At 36.7% G+C, this 16709-nt stretch overlaps 1 long non-coding RNA gene across 1 annotated transcript; it reads right to left on the reverse strand.

The window, feature by feature from the left end:
- On the reverse strand, positions 1–826 carry LOC127075156 (uncharacterized). The gene is made up of 2 exons (XR_007786226.1): positions 649–826; positions 1–567 (listed from the first exon to the last, which is right to left on the reverse strand). It is a non-coding gene; the product is annotated as an uncharacterized LOC127075156 (long non-coding RNA).
- Positions 827–16709: the final 15883 nt, after the last annotated feature.

Here is a 16709-nt window from a genome sequence, read left to right on the forward strand (position 1 = left end):
TTTTCAAGCCGTGTAGTTGCTAGCGGCCTATTATGCTCACATCTGATAACAGTGTTTGGTATTAGAATATTACATAAATGTATGAAGGGTTTAAAAGATGAAAATGCTTTATCCTTATTAGATCCTTTTGTCAAGCTATTAAGTGATGGTTTGTCCTCGAAGTACGAGGACATATTGTCTGCTTCTCTTGGATGCCTTACTGTACTGGTCAAATTGCCTTTACCATCTCTTCAAGTGCATGCTGAGAGAATAAAGTCTGCTGCGCTGGATACTGCCCAAAGTTCAGTGAATTCTATCAGTCCTTTAATGCAGTCATGTTTGACATTGCTGGCTATGCTTTTGAGAAACACTGAGATTTCTCTCACCCCAGACCAAATACATATACTAATTCAGCTCAAGATCATGACCGGAACAAAACAAAATACTTTATGCCTTCTTTTTCTTCTTCCGCAAGAATTCTCCGGTGTCTGATCTGTCTTGTAAACGTTTGGATTGTTGAGCATGTATCTCAAGCAGTTTTGATCTTGCATCTTGGAAAAGGGCATCTGATCTTGAAGCCAACAATTGCTGAAAGATCATTCAAAAACTGAATAAGCTTTACTATCAATGGTGACTGGTGAGCAACAGATAAGAATATTTTATACAAACCTGGATATGATCCATGGCTGCAAGGTTAAAACCAAATATATCTTTCCAACCCTGAAACAATGTTCAAACAAGAAGTTTGTCAAGGACACATTTCATAAAAGTGGAATAACAGATACATTTAATTTAAAGAAATCTGTAGTAGGAACATGCCAACTTTTGCAAGACAACCACAAATTCATCACTCTTCAAAAACAGAATGGACTTCAATATTAATGATAGTAACAATTATCAATTGGTCTACGGGGAACGAAAACAAACTGCACTAGGAAACTTTGCGATGCTAAATATAAAATACATATTCTACCTCAAAGACCGAAATCGTGCCTGACTAGAATAACTTGACCAACCAGCTCTTTTTACACAAAATTGATGAAGGCTTTCATACATTTTCTTCCATTGATTAACCATCTGCACAGACTTTTGGTAATCGCTTTTTAGTTTCTCTATCTCCATTTCAGAAGCGGCAGCTGAACCTTGATTCTGAAGTTCTTTACCGTAACTAGAAATCACGTGAGAACTAAGCATGTTTAAAGACACGGATGATGTTATGAGTCCTTGCGTTCCAAACTCAAACTCATGATGAGACTCCACCTAAGAGAAGGAGAAACCTTCCTGGCGATCCAGACCTGGGAGCTGAAGTTATAGCTTTATCACTGAAGACACTGATGGCAACGAATAGATTCATATGTGAGGTCTGCAACAAAGGATTTCAAAGAGATCAGAATTTTCAACTTCATAAAAGAGGACACAATTTACCATGGAAGTTGAAGCAGAGAGACAGGCTTCAAGAATGAGAATGGAATACCTAAATTCAATCTTAAGGCAAGAAGTTGGTTTCTTTGACACGCAAACTGCCGGTTCTTCACAACATACCAAGTTGTCTCACTCATCTCCTCAGATGCAAACATAGCCCAATCTGCCTTGTGCGAGAAGATATCAGACTGCGTGACTTACCTGTCAACATTCTTTCATATCTTTGCGTTTGTACTTTCATGGAGACTAGCATTGGCAGCCATACCACTATCTGTCATGTTCATTGTTCCGGCGCTTGCGTTCGGGAGGATGATGCTGGATGTCACAATGAAATTGATTGAGTCTTACGGTGTTGCTGTTGGGATTGCTGAGCAAGCAATTGTTTCGATAAGAACTGTTTTCTCATATGTTCGGAAAATCTACTATCATGGCACTGCTTGAAAGGTTTTATGACCCTGTAGAAGAAGAAATATGAAGTGTTAAAGCGTTTTTTTCTAAAGAAGGATGAAAAGAAAGATTAGAAAGTTGTTACCAACTGCAACACAACCTTGCCAAGGTCAAATGCAACCATCAGGTCCTGCATCTAACCCACTTGCAACATGAGCAGATTGCCATGAACCTCGTCCCCAACCTGCGACAAACGATAATTAGCATAACAGCAGCCCGGACTCATGGCGGCAATACCTACAAATCAGTATACATTCACCTCTTACCTTGATCAGCTTCCTACGGCAGGACCACAGAACAAGCTACAACCTTTTCCAATCAAAGCAACTTGGGCAAAACCTCGCGAAGCATCCTTAACTGGGCAATCAACACCGTCTTTGAATCTTCCGGAAAATTGGGTGGAAGCATTGGACGAAACAACAAATCAACCAGCCATAACCTGCAAAGATCAAACCAAATCACGTTTTCACCATTGCAACCTTTTTCACTGCGGTAACAAAAGATTAACAGCAAAGCATTAAATTCCAAAAATTCCCAATTTGGCATCCAGACAAAAGAATTGGAGAAAGTGTGGTTCAGATTACCTTTCCGAGTCCAATGATCAAAGAAGGCACTCCAATTCTGAGCATCCAAAAGCATTTCTGAAAACTTTCTCCATTGGACCATTGAGCATCAAACCGAAACCCTAAGCTGCATAGATAAAAAGGGAGACGAAAATATTTAAGAGGGAGGGAGCGGCTACAGTTCAGAAAAAACCCTAATTTTTAAGAAGGGGCGTCGATACTATTCACAAAGGAAAAATCAGATAGAAAAGAGAGAAAGAAAAACTTACCGTTTGCCCTACAGAAACGCATGCCGATGTCGTGCTTCTGATTCGTCTTCGCTTTCATTCCGACCTCGCGATGATATACCAAGGTGTCGCTCTTTGACGAACAACAACATATCTCCCACAGGCGATTCATCTGCTATTGGATCCACGAAAGGTAGTGGCCTTCCTCCTTATTTGTCTCATTTCACTTAAACGTGGTTTTAAGCGTTGTTTTATGGGCTTTTTGTGTTTAGCTTTTTCGGTACAGTATCATACTCAAATATGGACTCTTTGTTTCCTGGGGTGTATACCTCGTTTCACTCTACTGCCTTTATTATGTTCAGCCTGTTTCCTTTTCATTTTTTTATGATATGGTAGCTGCTTTGATCTCTCTCTATTCTCGGGCTATGTGACATTTCGATAGACAGAGTGCACCATTTTTATTTTTATTCTTATTTTATTGGTCTGCTTTGTGTTTATTAATATTTATTGGTTATTAAATGAGGAGTAAATATGTAAATAATTATGGTTTTCTTTTGTTTCTATCTATATGCACTAGTTGTACAAATTTATTTTTGCCCGCGGATTCGGCAATTTCATGCTGATATGTCGCCAAATTTCGATAAATTGAGGGAACACTTTCACCGTGTTGGAATCTCACGGATGATATAAATCATGTTGTCATTATGTGCAAACCGGTTTTGAGCACATCGTCGCCATTTCACACCCATTAAATCGGCATTGTCACCTATTGTTCTCTTTTCTAATTAATCTATTCGGTTAATTAAAATTTTGATTAATTAGTTAACTTAGATTATTTAATTTTTATTAACTTAGTTATTTGATTTCAATTGAATAATTTTGGTAATTAATGCTAATTAATTTAATTAATTTTTTTTTAATCATTTTTTTTATCAACTGATTATTTTTTTTTATTATTTTATTTATTGTTAGATGTTGATTGACTTATTTCACCTCCATTTCAATTATCATTCAAAGTTACTTTTAACCACTAAAATCAAATAATTCTCGATTCAATGTCGAGTCCATTTCCATACCCTTGTAAGTCGATTGCTTTTAAGCATCGCCATCAACCTCACGTGGCTTACTCTTGGGCCTTCTTACAATGAGCTCTTAAGCAACATCAACTTAACTTTCAATAATTTCAAACCTCGGTATTTTAATTGTTTTAAGTGAATTATTCAAGACATTTTCTTAATAAAGCGTGAAGAAAAAGGTTACCTGGATGGAATGTCCAGTCGTAATCCCGAATATTAGGCTCAAGCTGTAAGAGCTTGCAAGCCATAAATATTCGTCTTCTCTTTAACACTCTAATATTCAAAAATCATTTTAATTAAAACGTGAAGAAAAAGGTTACCTGGATGGAATGTCCAGTCGTAATCCCGAATATTAGGCTCAAGCTGTAAGAGCTTGCAAGTCATAAATATTCGTCTTCTCGCCAAAATATCCGTAAATACCTCAAATCACCTTCTAAATAAAGCGTGAAGAAAAAGGTTACCTGGATGGAATGTCCAGTCGTAATCCCGAATATTAGGCTCAAGCTGTAAGAGCTTGCAAGCCATAAATATTCGTCTTCTCTCCAAAACACCTGTAAATATCTCAAACCATCTTCTTAATAAAGTTGGAAGAAAAAGATTACCTGGAGGGAATATCCAGTTGTAATCCCGAATATTAGGCTCAAGCTGTAAGAGCTTGCAAGCCATAAATATTCGTCTTCCCTCCAAAACATTCATAAATATTCGAATCATTTTCTTAGCAATATTGGAAAGAAACAGGCTGCCTGGGTGGAATGTCCAGACGTAGTCCCGAGTACTAGACCCAAGCTGTAAGAGCTTGTAGGTCATAAGTACTCGTCTTTCAAAATTCCAAAATACCTAATTCCTACTTTAATACTTTTTCGATAAAGATGGAAATGGAACATGGTGTATACCATGCACTCCTGAGGCTAGGATTCGAGATGTATATCTCGCTCATCCAAGTTTTCGCCATCACTCAAAATACATCCAACCAATCAAACTCTTTTCTCGCCGCCGTGCGATTAATCGAAAATCTTCTTTCATAAATGAAAGGTATATTGTCTTAAGATGATACAAAACAATGTTTCGGCCACGATTGTTGAGTAGAGATAAATGACGCTTTTCCGAATGTAGATTTATAAATCCGTTCGATGTGTGGTACGCTCCACTCCTCATCTGTTTTGGGTAAAACAATGTTTATGTCGATTAATACAGTATAGCTTTCGCTCAAAATCGACCAACAAACAAACATTTTTCTACCCAGAACTACGTAAGCCTTGATTTCTCTTTTGAGATACGTAGGAGCAGGATTTTTAAATCTTGTCAGGCCCACTAATAAAAAACTTAGGTTTAGTCCTTCGTCAAAAATCCAAAAACATTTTCCTTTCTTTTATTCTTTCTTTCCCACCTAATAATTCGAAAAGTCTAACATTTCAAACTAACATTAACGCACACAACTGACCTAATGGTTCCCGTTGAGTACAACGGACGTGAGGGGTGCTAATACCTTCCCCTTGCGTAATCGACTCCCGAACCCTGATATTGGTTGCGACGACCATATCTTATCCTTTCTTTTGTCTTGGGTTTTATCGATATTTCCCCTTTCCTTTTTAGGAATAAATAAAGTTCGGTGGCGACTATGTTCAGTCCATCATTGCGAGCGTGCGATCGCGCTTCGCTTTGAAGTCGTATCCCCATTTTTTCGAGGTGCGACAGACATGTACTATCCAATTCATGCATCATAGGCCATGCATTTTGATCACAAAAATATTTGACTTTCCATTTGAATTTTGGAGGGAAAAGTCAAATTCAAAAATCATGCATCGTATTCACTTGTTACCACTTGCATTTGGTCCAAAAGAGCATTTGAAGTGAACTTAACACATGAACCGTGTACTGTTGCATTGAATTTCATGCATAGAGGTGAATTACACATTTGCACTTACACCTTCAATTTCACTAATTCCAAATGCATTGGCTTAATTGTGATTAGCAACATCATTAGCACACCATATATAAACATAATCATAACTGTTTTCATGATTAACATTTCATTTTGGCTCAGATCTAGATCTAATTCTCAAAAACTCTTCAAACTTTTTCTCTCACTTTTCTCCAATTTTCCTCAAAGACATTGCATTGTCCTTGATCAAATCATTATCCACAAGCATTGAAGAGCATTTTGGAAGCAAGATTCATCAAGTTTTCATGCGAATTTGGAACTGTTGCAAGTTACCTCCATCCATGGCAGTTTGATTTTCTGGACAAATCATGCAAGCTTAACTTCCAAACCTTTCTTCATTCATTCATATGAGAGCTAAGGAGCATCTGTTCGGAATTCTCAAAGCTTGGATCAACTTGTTTCAGTTCTGCACTTCAATTAAGGTCAGAAATCGAATCTCACAATTCTTGAAATCATGATATGCTTATGGTAGATCTTTCATTGGTGATTAATCTGCACTTTAGATAATTGAAATCCATGAAGAAATGAGAAAGTTATCGTGATTTAAAGATTGATGGACAAATGTTCTCTTGCTCGATCCATGCATGATATTTAGAATTAGTTTAAATTAGGCCTGGCATGTTGATGTGTGTTAGAAGATCTATCCAATGGTGTGGTTTTTGTGAATTTCTGAGAAAAAGTGTTCTTGAGCTCAAGAACACGATGAACATGATGAATGTCTTAGGGTTTCTGTTCCAGAAGGCTGTTTGATCTTGTGTAGCTCGTGTTTGCATGCGTTTCCATGTTAATAAGCATGTACTGGTCCACGTGTGGCTTACTTGGCATTATGGTTGGTCACCGTTCGTTTGCGTTGCCACGTATTGTTAATGAAACGGTGCGTTTCATGATGAAACGCGCCTCATTTGAATTCCTCTTCAGTTCGAATCTGGCTGGAGGAGGCAGTTTCAATTATGCCTTACATTTTTCTTCACATGTTATTCCATGCTATTCATGTACATTCATCCATGTGTTTTAATTTTTTCATCCACTTCAAAAATTTATATCTCAATGAATATTGATCTAATTGGCCTGGGATTTTTTGCATCATGTTCCTTATCATGTCTAGTATTTTATGAGATTTTTTCCAGAAATTGTGCATGCATGAATTTTGTTTTGGCTTAGGGATTGTGTATGTATGTGCTTTCTTGACCTACCTTGCCAAAAGCTTCATGAAATGATGAGTTTTGATCCAATGATTTTGAAACTTTGCATGCTTAAAATAGACATCCTAATGGACATTTTGGTATAGAGTTTGCATTTTTCTCATTTCTGGTTGTTGAGATATGATCTGGTTAATGTAGGTGTGACAATGTGTGTCACACCTTTGCTTGCTCAACTTGTTGATTTTATTTGCCATGCCAATTAAATGCCAGTTGATGATATTTTTTGCATGATGCTACTTCTGGATGTTAGGATTACTCATGAATTCTTGTGGAATGTTTGGATTCAATTTGGATTTGTTTGGGATTTTCCTTTCTGATTGACCATTTGTGGACTTTTTGATAGTCATGAACTTCAATGATTGGTGAAATGTTGTATGTTTATCATATGGACTTGAAATTTTGTACATTGATTCTAGACACTTTGAAGTTTATTGTGGCTTTGGTTTGAGACATTTATCATGTTTGGGTTCTGTTTTAGGCTTGTGTGAAGTTGATGTAGCATTTTGTGCCCTAATTGAGCTTGTTTGTGCTTGCCTTGCCTTATGGGATTTGATTACCATGCTTATACTTGTCCAAATGCCCTGATTTTTGGTGTGTTGATCGTGTTATGTGTGCTGTTTAGCCATGATTTTTCTTGAGATTTATTGAATCATTTTTGAGTTGATGTGGATTGGTTCATTCTGTTGCTTCAATGAGCTTCCAATTTGCATACATTGCCTTATTTGACTTGTGAAATGATTTTGGTGCATGATATGGATGTGGAACTTTTTGGATGATGTTCTTATTGGATTGAGCTTGATTCATGTCAATTTTCATGTTTTGTTTTGAATTATTTCTCCCTCTTTGACCCTAGGCCTTGTCCTAGTGGTTGGTGCTTATGTTTGAGCTTTGTTTTCAAGATAAGGAGCATATGGTCATAAGGGAATTGATTCATTTGCTTGAGTTGGATTATTTGGTTGATGATCAGCTAATTTTGACTTGTTTTGTAGGTGGCTTGTAGCTCATTTGAGTTGAGCTTGTGCTTTGCACATTGTTGCCTTGCTTGTTTGACTTTGTACAGTTAACTGTTGACTTTTGGATTGTTTGTTTGACTTTGTAAGTTGTGTACTGACTGAGTTAGATTGTTTTCAGGTACATTAGTTGCTTAAGTTCTTTTGGACTTGCTTTTGCTGTTGCTTGGTTGTTTAACCAATTGAGGTATAATTCACTGACTTCATGTAGTCTGGAAGACCTGTCCTGTTACTTGGGCAGGCACCTGTCTGAAGCCCTCCTTAAGAGGCAATGCTTGTGATTGTTTATCTTTGTGCCAAGCAGGAAAAGTCCTTTGATAAGGCAATTGGCAGATAAAAGAGATGTGCAATCCATCTCCTACTAGTCAGTTGAGTCATCCCTTTGCTCACACACCTTGTGTTGATGCATTGTGGATAGTAACCCAAGATCTTTGTTGTGTCAGTCATGTGGAATAGAGTCCCACTTTCTGGACTCCCACACTTTCATTTGTCTGAAGCTCTCCCAGGCCAGGGATAAGAGCTGTGAAGTCTTATCTTCACTTCCCATTTCATCTGCTTCACCCTAACTCTCAATGTTAGGGTTAAGAGCTAACATCACCCTGATACAGTGGCTTGTTTATCGAGGTTGACATGACCCCTCGACTAAAGCCTAGCCATATGTGAGCCCCCTATTTGTATATAGTGTGTGTGCTTGCTTTTATGCTTTTGATTGTTTGTGATGTTTAAGATAGCTTGCTGCCTGTGCAAGTTAGATAGAAAACTCAACCTAGGACCATTGTGGAATACATGATAACTATTAGGCTCGAGTCAGTCTCCCTTCTAGTTTGTCATTTCCCAGTCTCTGGTTAGGAGAAAGTTTCTCCCCTGTTCAGGGGAACTACGTTGCCCTGATCCTCATACCAGATGAGGTACGTAGGCAGGAGATCGTACGAGATCTCTCCGGGCACCTTTTTTTCTTTTTGTGTGTGTTTGCTTGACAGTTACTAGGCTCGAGTGCCAGACTCCTTAGTAACTTGTTTTGTTGTTAATCCTTCTTGTGTGTTAGGAGATGGATATAAGACCCGCGATTGGCATTCCGTATCCTATTGGTGTTTGTGTGTGTAGGAGTCTGACGTAAGTCCAGCGATTGGCAGTTGGTTTCCTGTGTGCGTTTGTTGGTTCGGAGTTTGATGTAAGTCCAGTGATTGGCATTCGGTTTCCATGTTTGCCTGTTTGTGTGGAGTCTGACATAAGTCCAGCGATTGGCAGTCGGTTTCCTGCGTGTGTTTTGTTTGGCGTGCGTGAGCCGAACTACGGTAGCTCTGATTCTCATTCTAGATGAGATACGTAGGCATAGGATGCGATATCCTAGCGAGCCCGTTCCTCTCTTCTCCCACCTGTGTTGTTTCTTGTGTGTGTGTGCATTCTTTTGAGCAGTTTTAGCAACCTTATTCTTTCCTTTTGAGAGTGGATCCCGTCGAGTACGACGGATGCGTAGGGGTGCTAATACCTTCCCTTCGCATAACCGACTCCCGATCCCATCTCTTTGGTCGCGAGACCATGTCTTTTCCAGGTTTACTTCGAGCGTTTCCTTTCCCTCTTTTGGGATAAATAACGCACGGTGGCGGCTATGTTTGTTTTGTTTTAGCCCGCCGGTTGTTTTTCGCGGATGCGACACCATTTTGTTCGAATGATGTTCGAATGATGAGGTCTGGGAACCATATCCCACACACCATTCCTTTGAATCTAGTTCAGTTCTTTTTGCATTTCTATAATTCATCCATCATCTGATAATTAGCCTTCATCAACATAAGTTGGTTCTATCATAGAGATAATACCTGCCATTTATTTCTATTCTCTGAATGCAGATCTTGTTCTCAGAGGACTATCTTTATTTCTAATGATCAACTCTTCTGGATAAGAAGACTTGTACTTGAAGGAATTTTTGGATTGTCCTGCTTCTTAAGAGTCACAAAGAGCTTATTCATACATTACTTCCTCTGAATGTGATTTAGAAGTTGGGATTAGTTCTTAAATTTCCAGCTTCTGAACATTTAGTTTCTGAAGCATCTTTTAACATGAGAACTTTCTTCATCTTCTGATCTGCAAATGAGATGGTTCTTATAGGAACAACTTTGTTCCAACAATGCTCTTATGATAATCACCATAAGCCTTCTCAGAGATCATTTTCGTTGGATAAGCTTCAGAGGTAAGTTAGGCATATGAAGCACCATCTTTTGATTAGACAATATCAGTATTCCCAGTACCAATAATCCTGCTTTAATGGTTTCTTCCAGATTCCATATTTTCTTCTTCCTTCTGATTTAAGTTTTGGAATATAGGATTTTATTTTGTTGTATGTTGTAGGTAGACATTGTCCTGGAACTGAGATTGTTCCTTTTATCATGCATGCAACAAAAATAATCTCATTCTTTGGTACCCATACTTGTATGGGTCCTTTAGTGTTAGTTCTGATAGGCCTTCTCTTATTTTGGGCCTTATCTTTGTAATAAGGCTTAGGATCATTCAAGATTTGGATTTGAAAGTCGGTTGTCTTGAATGATTCATATTCTTAGGTTTTGGACCTTTCAGAACCTTGTAACTTGTCATCTTAGGTTCTAGATTCTTCAGAACCTTTGACTTTGAGGTTTCAGGTTCTGATTCTTGTAGAACTTTTAACTTATGAATAATTGGTTATGATTTATTAAAGACCTTTGATCTTGGGACCTCAGGTTCTGATTCCTACAGAACCTCTGACTCTGCAGTTATAGGTTCTAATTGGTTTGAACCCTTTGCTTTACCAGCATGCATAAATGAGAGTATAACCATTTTTCAGTAGAGCTTGAAGAAGAAGAGTCTAATGGTTTAATTAAAGTTTTAGTCCTTGGATTGAAAGATTTTTTATGATAATCCAGACCTTCTCATTTGCTTCTAATTACCCCATAGATCAAGGATGCAAGTTTAATTCTGTGAAAGTCATATATGACAAACTATTGAAGAGCCAAATCATGCTCATTAAGAGGTTTGTTAGACATATTCTATATTAAAGCAATTTTTTCTCTTTCAAGCTTTTCAATCTTGTATTTAGAGAAAATTAATTAATCTCTTATAAGACCATATTGTTTTTTTATAATGTTCATATGTCCGGCATTCTGCTGACATTTATTCATAAGATCTTGAAATAAAGTAATTAAATCAGATCTAGAATATTTAGAGAATACCTCATCTGCATACTCTGAATCTGAGTCAGAATCGGATCCTAATTCTAAGTCTAAGAGTATTGAATCCACCAAATCTAGATTGGCTTCTTATTAACTCTTGTCAGCTTCTTCATCACCATTAAGTTTATCCCAAGTTGCCATGAAACTTTTCTTGAACTTATTTCTGAAGTTATTCTTCTGGAAGATTTCCTTTTTAGATTTGTCCTTCTGAAGATCTAGACAATCAACTATTAAATGATGAGGCTTCTGAGAATTGAAGCAGCCTTTCTGATCATCCATGTTAACTCTGGAGCTTGTTCCATTGAAGCTAGATCTTCTGCAAAATAATTTTTTGTTCTTGTTGGCAAGATAGTGAAACCTTTTTATGATGAAAGTCATATCATCATCATCTGAATCTTCATCAGAAGTTTCAACATGAATGGCTTCTTTATTATCCAAAGTATGAGAAGATTTCTCATATCTCCCAACATATTTCAAAGCCAGAGACTTTGATTTCTTGATTGGTTCTTCATCTCCATTGAGTTTTAACTTATGGCTTTGGAGATATTGCTAAGGTCTTTAGCTTCCTGAATAGTTGTCATCTTAAGTCTGTATCTGATAGGAAGACTCCTAAAAATCTTCTTGAATTGATCAGAGGTGGTGTAGCTTTTGCTTATAACTTGAAGTCCATACACAAACACTTGAAACCTTGAGAGCTTGGTTTCAATGTTCTCATCATCTTTCATTCTGAACAACACATATTGTTAAACTAGAAGATTTGCTTTGGCTTTTTGAACTTGTTGGTGTCCTTCATAGGTAGCACATAAAGATTTAAAGATAGTTTTAGCAGTGGATTTGTTAATGATATTTATTTACTCAGAATGAGGCAGAGCATCTACAAGAATGCCTCTCACCCTGTGGTGTTATTTGTAGATCTTCTTCTGAGAAGGAGTGAGAGATTTTCTGTCTGAGACCATACCAACACTATTGACTTGAATGTCAATGGCATCTTCCAAGATATCCAAAACTCATCATCAAGACAAATGATGTGAGTGTACATATTGCTCTTCCATTATTCAAATTCAGTAAAGTCTTCACTGAATGTTGGAGCTTTAGAAATATAATTATTCTTTTCATATGTACTTTGATCATGGTTAATATCACCACTAGGAGTACCCCTAGTAAATCTAAATTCACCTGACATGAAGGAATGTGTAGTTTTCTCAGGATCTTTTTTGTACCACTATTAAGTGTTCAGGACAGACCTTACTCTGATGCCAACTGAAGGTGAGAAAAACACAAGAAGGATGGGGGGTTGAATTATTTTGAATTTTTCTTCTTTTAAGCCTTGGGAACTTCTGCTTCCGAGGGTTCCTTATCAGAATTTGAACACAAGGTTCAAAGTCTAACTCAAAAGCTATGTTTGACCCCTCAAGGACCTTATCAGATTATGAACCATAATCTTGTTTGGATTATCATAGTTGACAACAGCAGAAATATAAGTACAAAATAAAGAAAGTAAAAGCAACAACACAAGCAGTTTATCTTGCTTCCTCTCATAACTTGAGAGTAGCCCAGTCCCCTTGTACTTCCATAGGATTTCCGCTATAACCAAATTTGATGAAAAATGCTCAAGCACTAAAGAAATATATTTCCTTTGCTTACACATACAAGTATAAAATTTCATTGCTCAAACACACAAGTTTGAGACTTCCTTGCTCAAGCTCACATGCTCAAGACTTTCTTGCTCAAACACACAGGTCTGAGACTTCCTTGCTCTATCGCACAAGCTAAAGAATTAAAATGCTCAAGCACTAAAGCAAGATACTTCTGACTCTATAAAAAAGTGTTAAGAAATTTGGGTAAATATTAAACTTGATACACAATCAGAGGTGTATACAAAATACAGCTTAGAAAGATTCTAAGACTTAAGAATTTCTAAAATACACACAATTTTTAAGATGCTCTAAGTCTAATAGATTTTACAGCGCAACTTATCTTTGAATGTCAAGTTCAGCATCTTGTGGTGTATTGCAGTGTGATAGTCTTCTTCTTAGGTCTACAACTCCTTAAATAGAGAAGAGAGAAAAGATATGTTGCAGACTTTCACCAAAAGGTTGGATAACCTTTGTACTCGATTAAACACATCAAGAAAACACCTTTTTGCAAGAGAGGCATTAAATAAAATATTTTTACGTAAGTCATCATGTGATTAAAAAGGTTCTGAATCTTCCAGATTTGCCTTGGTAGAAGAGCTTCTACTTCAGAGGCTGACTTTCCTTCAGACTTCACTCTTCAGAGGCTGATCACATCAGAGTCCTCTTCTTGACTTTTGAAGCTTCAGAGGTTGGGTTTCTTCAGAGGTTGGGTTTCTTCAGAGTTGTCTTCTTCAAAGTCTAGATCTAAAACCAGAGATAGAGTCTTCAAAAGTGATCTTCAGAGCCAAAGTCAGGTCTTCAGGTTCAGATTCCTCAAGCATCAATTCATTTGTTCTTAATGATATATTCCTGCATACTTGAACAAATGTTTGAATAACTGTTCTTTAAATACTTTGTTATCATCAAATCCCAAGGGATATTATCCAATTTTGTATTAATCAATTTGTTCCAACATACTTACAGTTTGTTGAGTTCACTTACAAAAATGGTTTCCACTATAGTATTGGAATGGAACCGTTTGAGGTTGTAAGACCCTAATTTTGTCCCTAAGATCCCTCATGGCATCATAACATTGCATTTGCATTGCCTCAAGGATCCTTAGCATCTTGGTTCCCTTTACCTTTGGGTGGGCCTTCTGTGAGTGGTTTGAGATCACCAAGCATGCTTGAATTGTATATCATTGCTTTTCTTATTTTGTTCAATAACCAAAAGCACAAAAATATGTCACTAACATCTTTTGTTTGTAGCTTGAGCAATCACAAGGTCAAGAGCTTCAAGGAGATCATCTGTGCACTGATAAGGCCAAGAGAAGATGATAGCAAGCATGGTAATGGTTCCCAAAGCTCTCATCCATCAAATATTCCTCCCTAGCATCTCAATTCATCATTTTGATCAAAGCAAGTCAAAGGGTTTGAGGTTGGTTCCTCAAAGAAACCTTAATTCATCTGTGCACCACAATGCCTTGCTTATGAAGCAACCTCAGCCCATGGTCAAATACAATCAAGGGAAGTTCTTTAATTCATCATTTCATGCATATTTGAACTGATTTTAGTGTCCTCAATCATCAATTCATCAAGATATGAGTCATGGACTTGAGAAGTTGATCAGTCAATTCATCTGACTATTTTGAAATGCACTGAGACCTAACTTTTTATGTGTTGGTCAAATGGAGATGGTTCCAAAATCAAAACTGTTCTTAAGGATAATATGAACAACTTTCATGTTCATCAAAAATTTATTTGAAGCTTGGAGGGCCATCTCCCATTCCAATACATTATAGGTTATTTTGACTGAAACCCTAATTTTGGGTCAACTTCCCAAGGACATAACTCATTCATTTTTTATGATTTTGAGGTGGGATCAAATGAATTGGAAATCTTAAGATGTCTACTTCAAATGTTATGTTGAACAAAATTTCAAAATCTCAAAGGAAATACATGTGATAATGCAAGACATTATAGGTCCTTTTGGACCAAATGCATTAAAAGGCAAAAAAGTTCAACTTCAAGTGCCCATAACTCTTTCATCAAAAATCCAAATGATGCAAAATTTAAGTCCATTTTGATTGTCTTGAAAATATATATAACTTTGATGTTGGAACGTTTTTCATTTGAAGCTTGCATCATCAAAACAGAGGGGCTTGAAAATTGGCCAAATTTAGAAACCTTGCTTTGACATGTCATACACCTTGCACTTTAAACTCAAATTTCATAAATTTCCACACTTCAAATGGATTTTTGTCCAACATAACAATTGTTCCTTACATCAATACCTTTCCAACCATTACTCACATGATCATATTTGGATTTGGCAAATGGCATTTTCGAAGAAGGGAATATTTTGGTGCATTTATGGAAACTTGATTCAAACTTCATGCATAATCCAATTACATCATATCTGCACGTCCAAAACCAATATGCTGATGTTAAGCTTGCCAAATCAATTAGATTTGGGCCCTCCATGCGCCTGCACAGGCTCATGCATGGAGACCCTCTTCATTCATGCACATGAAATTCTCATGCATTGCCTTTGCCAATTTCTATATATAGAGCTGTTCAGCCTCACTCTTCCTCAACCTAATGGCGCCAGAAATGCTGCACAACTGAAACCATAACCATCACCAAAGAAGCTATCTCACTTTCTTTCAAATTTTTCAGATCCAAAATTCAACTACATCTGGTTGAATCCTTGGATCTAAAGCTTCTAAACCTTCATCATTCATCTCATTGATCTTCTGTTTTGGCAAAGAAAGCAAGGAATCGAGCTCAAGCTTCCAGAATTCGAGCTTACTCTTCAACTGGTATTTTCTTCGAATCTCATCATCCATTGACCTATTTGCTTGGATCTTGTGTTGGCTGAAGTCCTCTCAATAGAGGCATCATGATTGTGCGTTTAATTTTTGAAATCTATTGAGTTCATGATGAACACCACAGAACTTCCATCTCTGATTTCTCTCAATATAGAGATCTAGAGTGGAATTGAGTGGCACAGGGATGATGTACATCATCCCAGCTTTCCAAAGATGTATAGATCGTGCATTTTGGTGGAGATTTTGTTGTCTGCAAATGTGGCCGGAAAATCCAAGCTCACCGGAGAAGAAGGTGGCTCCGGTGGCTGTCCCTTTGCCAGATGCATTGTGGACCCTTGGATTCGTTTTCCAGATTTAATCAGAGTCTTTCCTTCTTATGACTTGTTTTAATGCTGCGTGTGGTTCAGTTGACCAAGGCGTATGGTGGGAGCGCGCCTCTAGAGCGTGTGATCTGCCAGTTCAATTAATGAGCTCAGATCTAACGCTCCTTGTTTTTTTGCATTTTTTAATTTCTGATTTTTATTTTCTTTAATTCCCTTTTATTTCAAAAATCAATATCTTCTTTATTTTTAATCCAAAAATTATGGGACCAATTGCATTAGTCTCCAAATAAATTCTAGTTTCTATTTCTGATTTTTAATATTTTTTATTTTATCATTTGATATTTTTTATGAATTTTCTCTTTTCTGGTTGTTTTTAATTTATTTTAAATAGTTTTTGATATTCTAAAAATACAAAAATATTTTCCTAACCTATTTAAATGATGATGGATCTATGAAAAATATTCTTATCAATTTTTAAATTGATTTGAGATTTATTTGAGATTTTAGTTCAATTAGGTTATTTTTATTCATTTTTAATTGATTAAAAATAGTTTCTGACTTTTAAAAATGCTGAAATTTTTTGTCAAACTTTGTTTGACCTTGTTGAACTTGGGATAAATTACTTGGACCTTTCAAGGTTGATTTGAAGTGATTTTGAAGTTTGACCTTTCCATTATTTTTAATTCAAGTTTATTTTAATATTGAGAAATGCCAAAAATATTTTGCTTATTGTTTGATCTCCAATCTTCATCTCATTTCTGATTTCTCATTGTTTGACTTTGACTTTCAATGTCATTTGGTCAATACATATGGATTGGTACATCTTATTGCACCTTATGCATTTTGATCTTTCCATTTTCATTATCCATTCT

The sequence above is a fragment of the Lathyrus oleraceus genome, chromosome 1, assembly GCF_024323335.1.
Source record: "Lathyrus oleraceus cultivar Zhongwan6 chromosome 1, CAAS_Psat_ZW6_1.0, whole genome shotgun sequence".
NCBI lineage: Eukaryota > Viridiplantae > Streptophyta > Magnoliopsida > Fabales > Fabaceae > Lathyrus > Lathyrus oleraceus.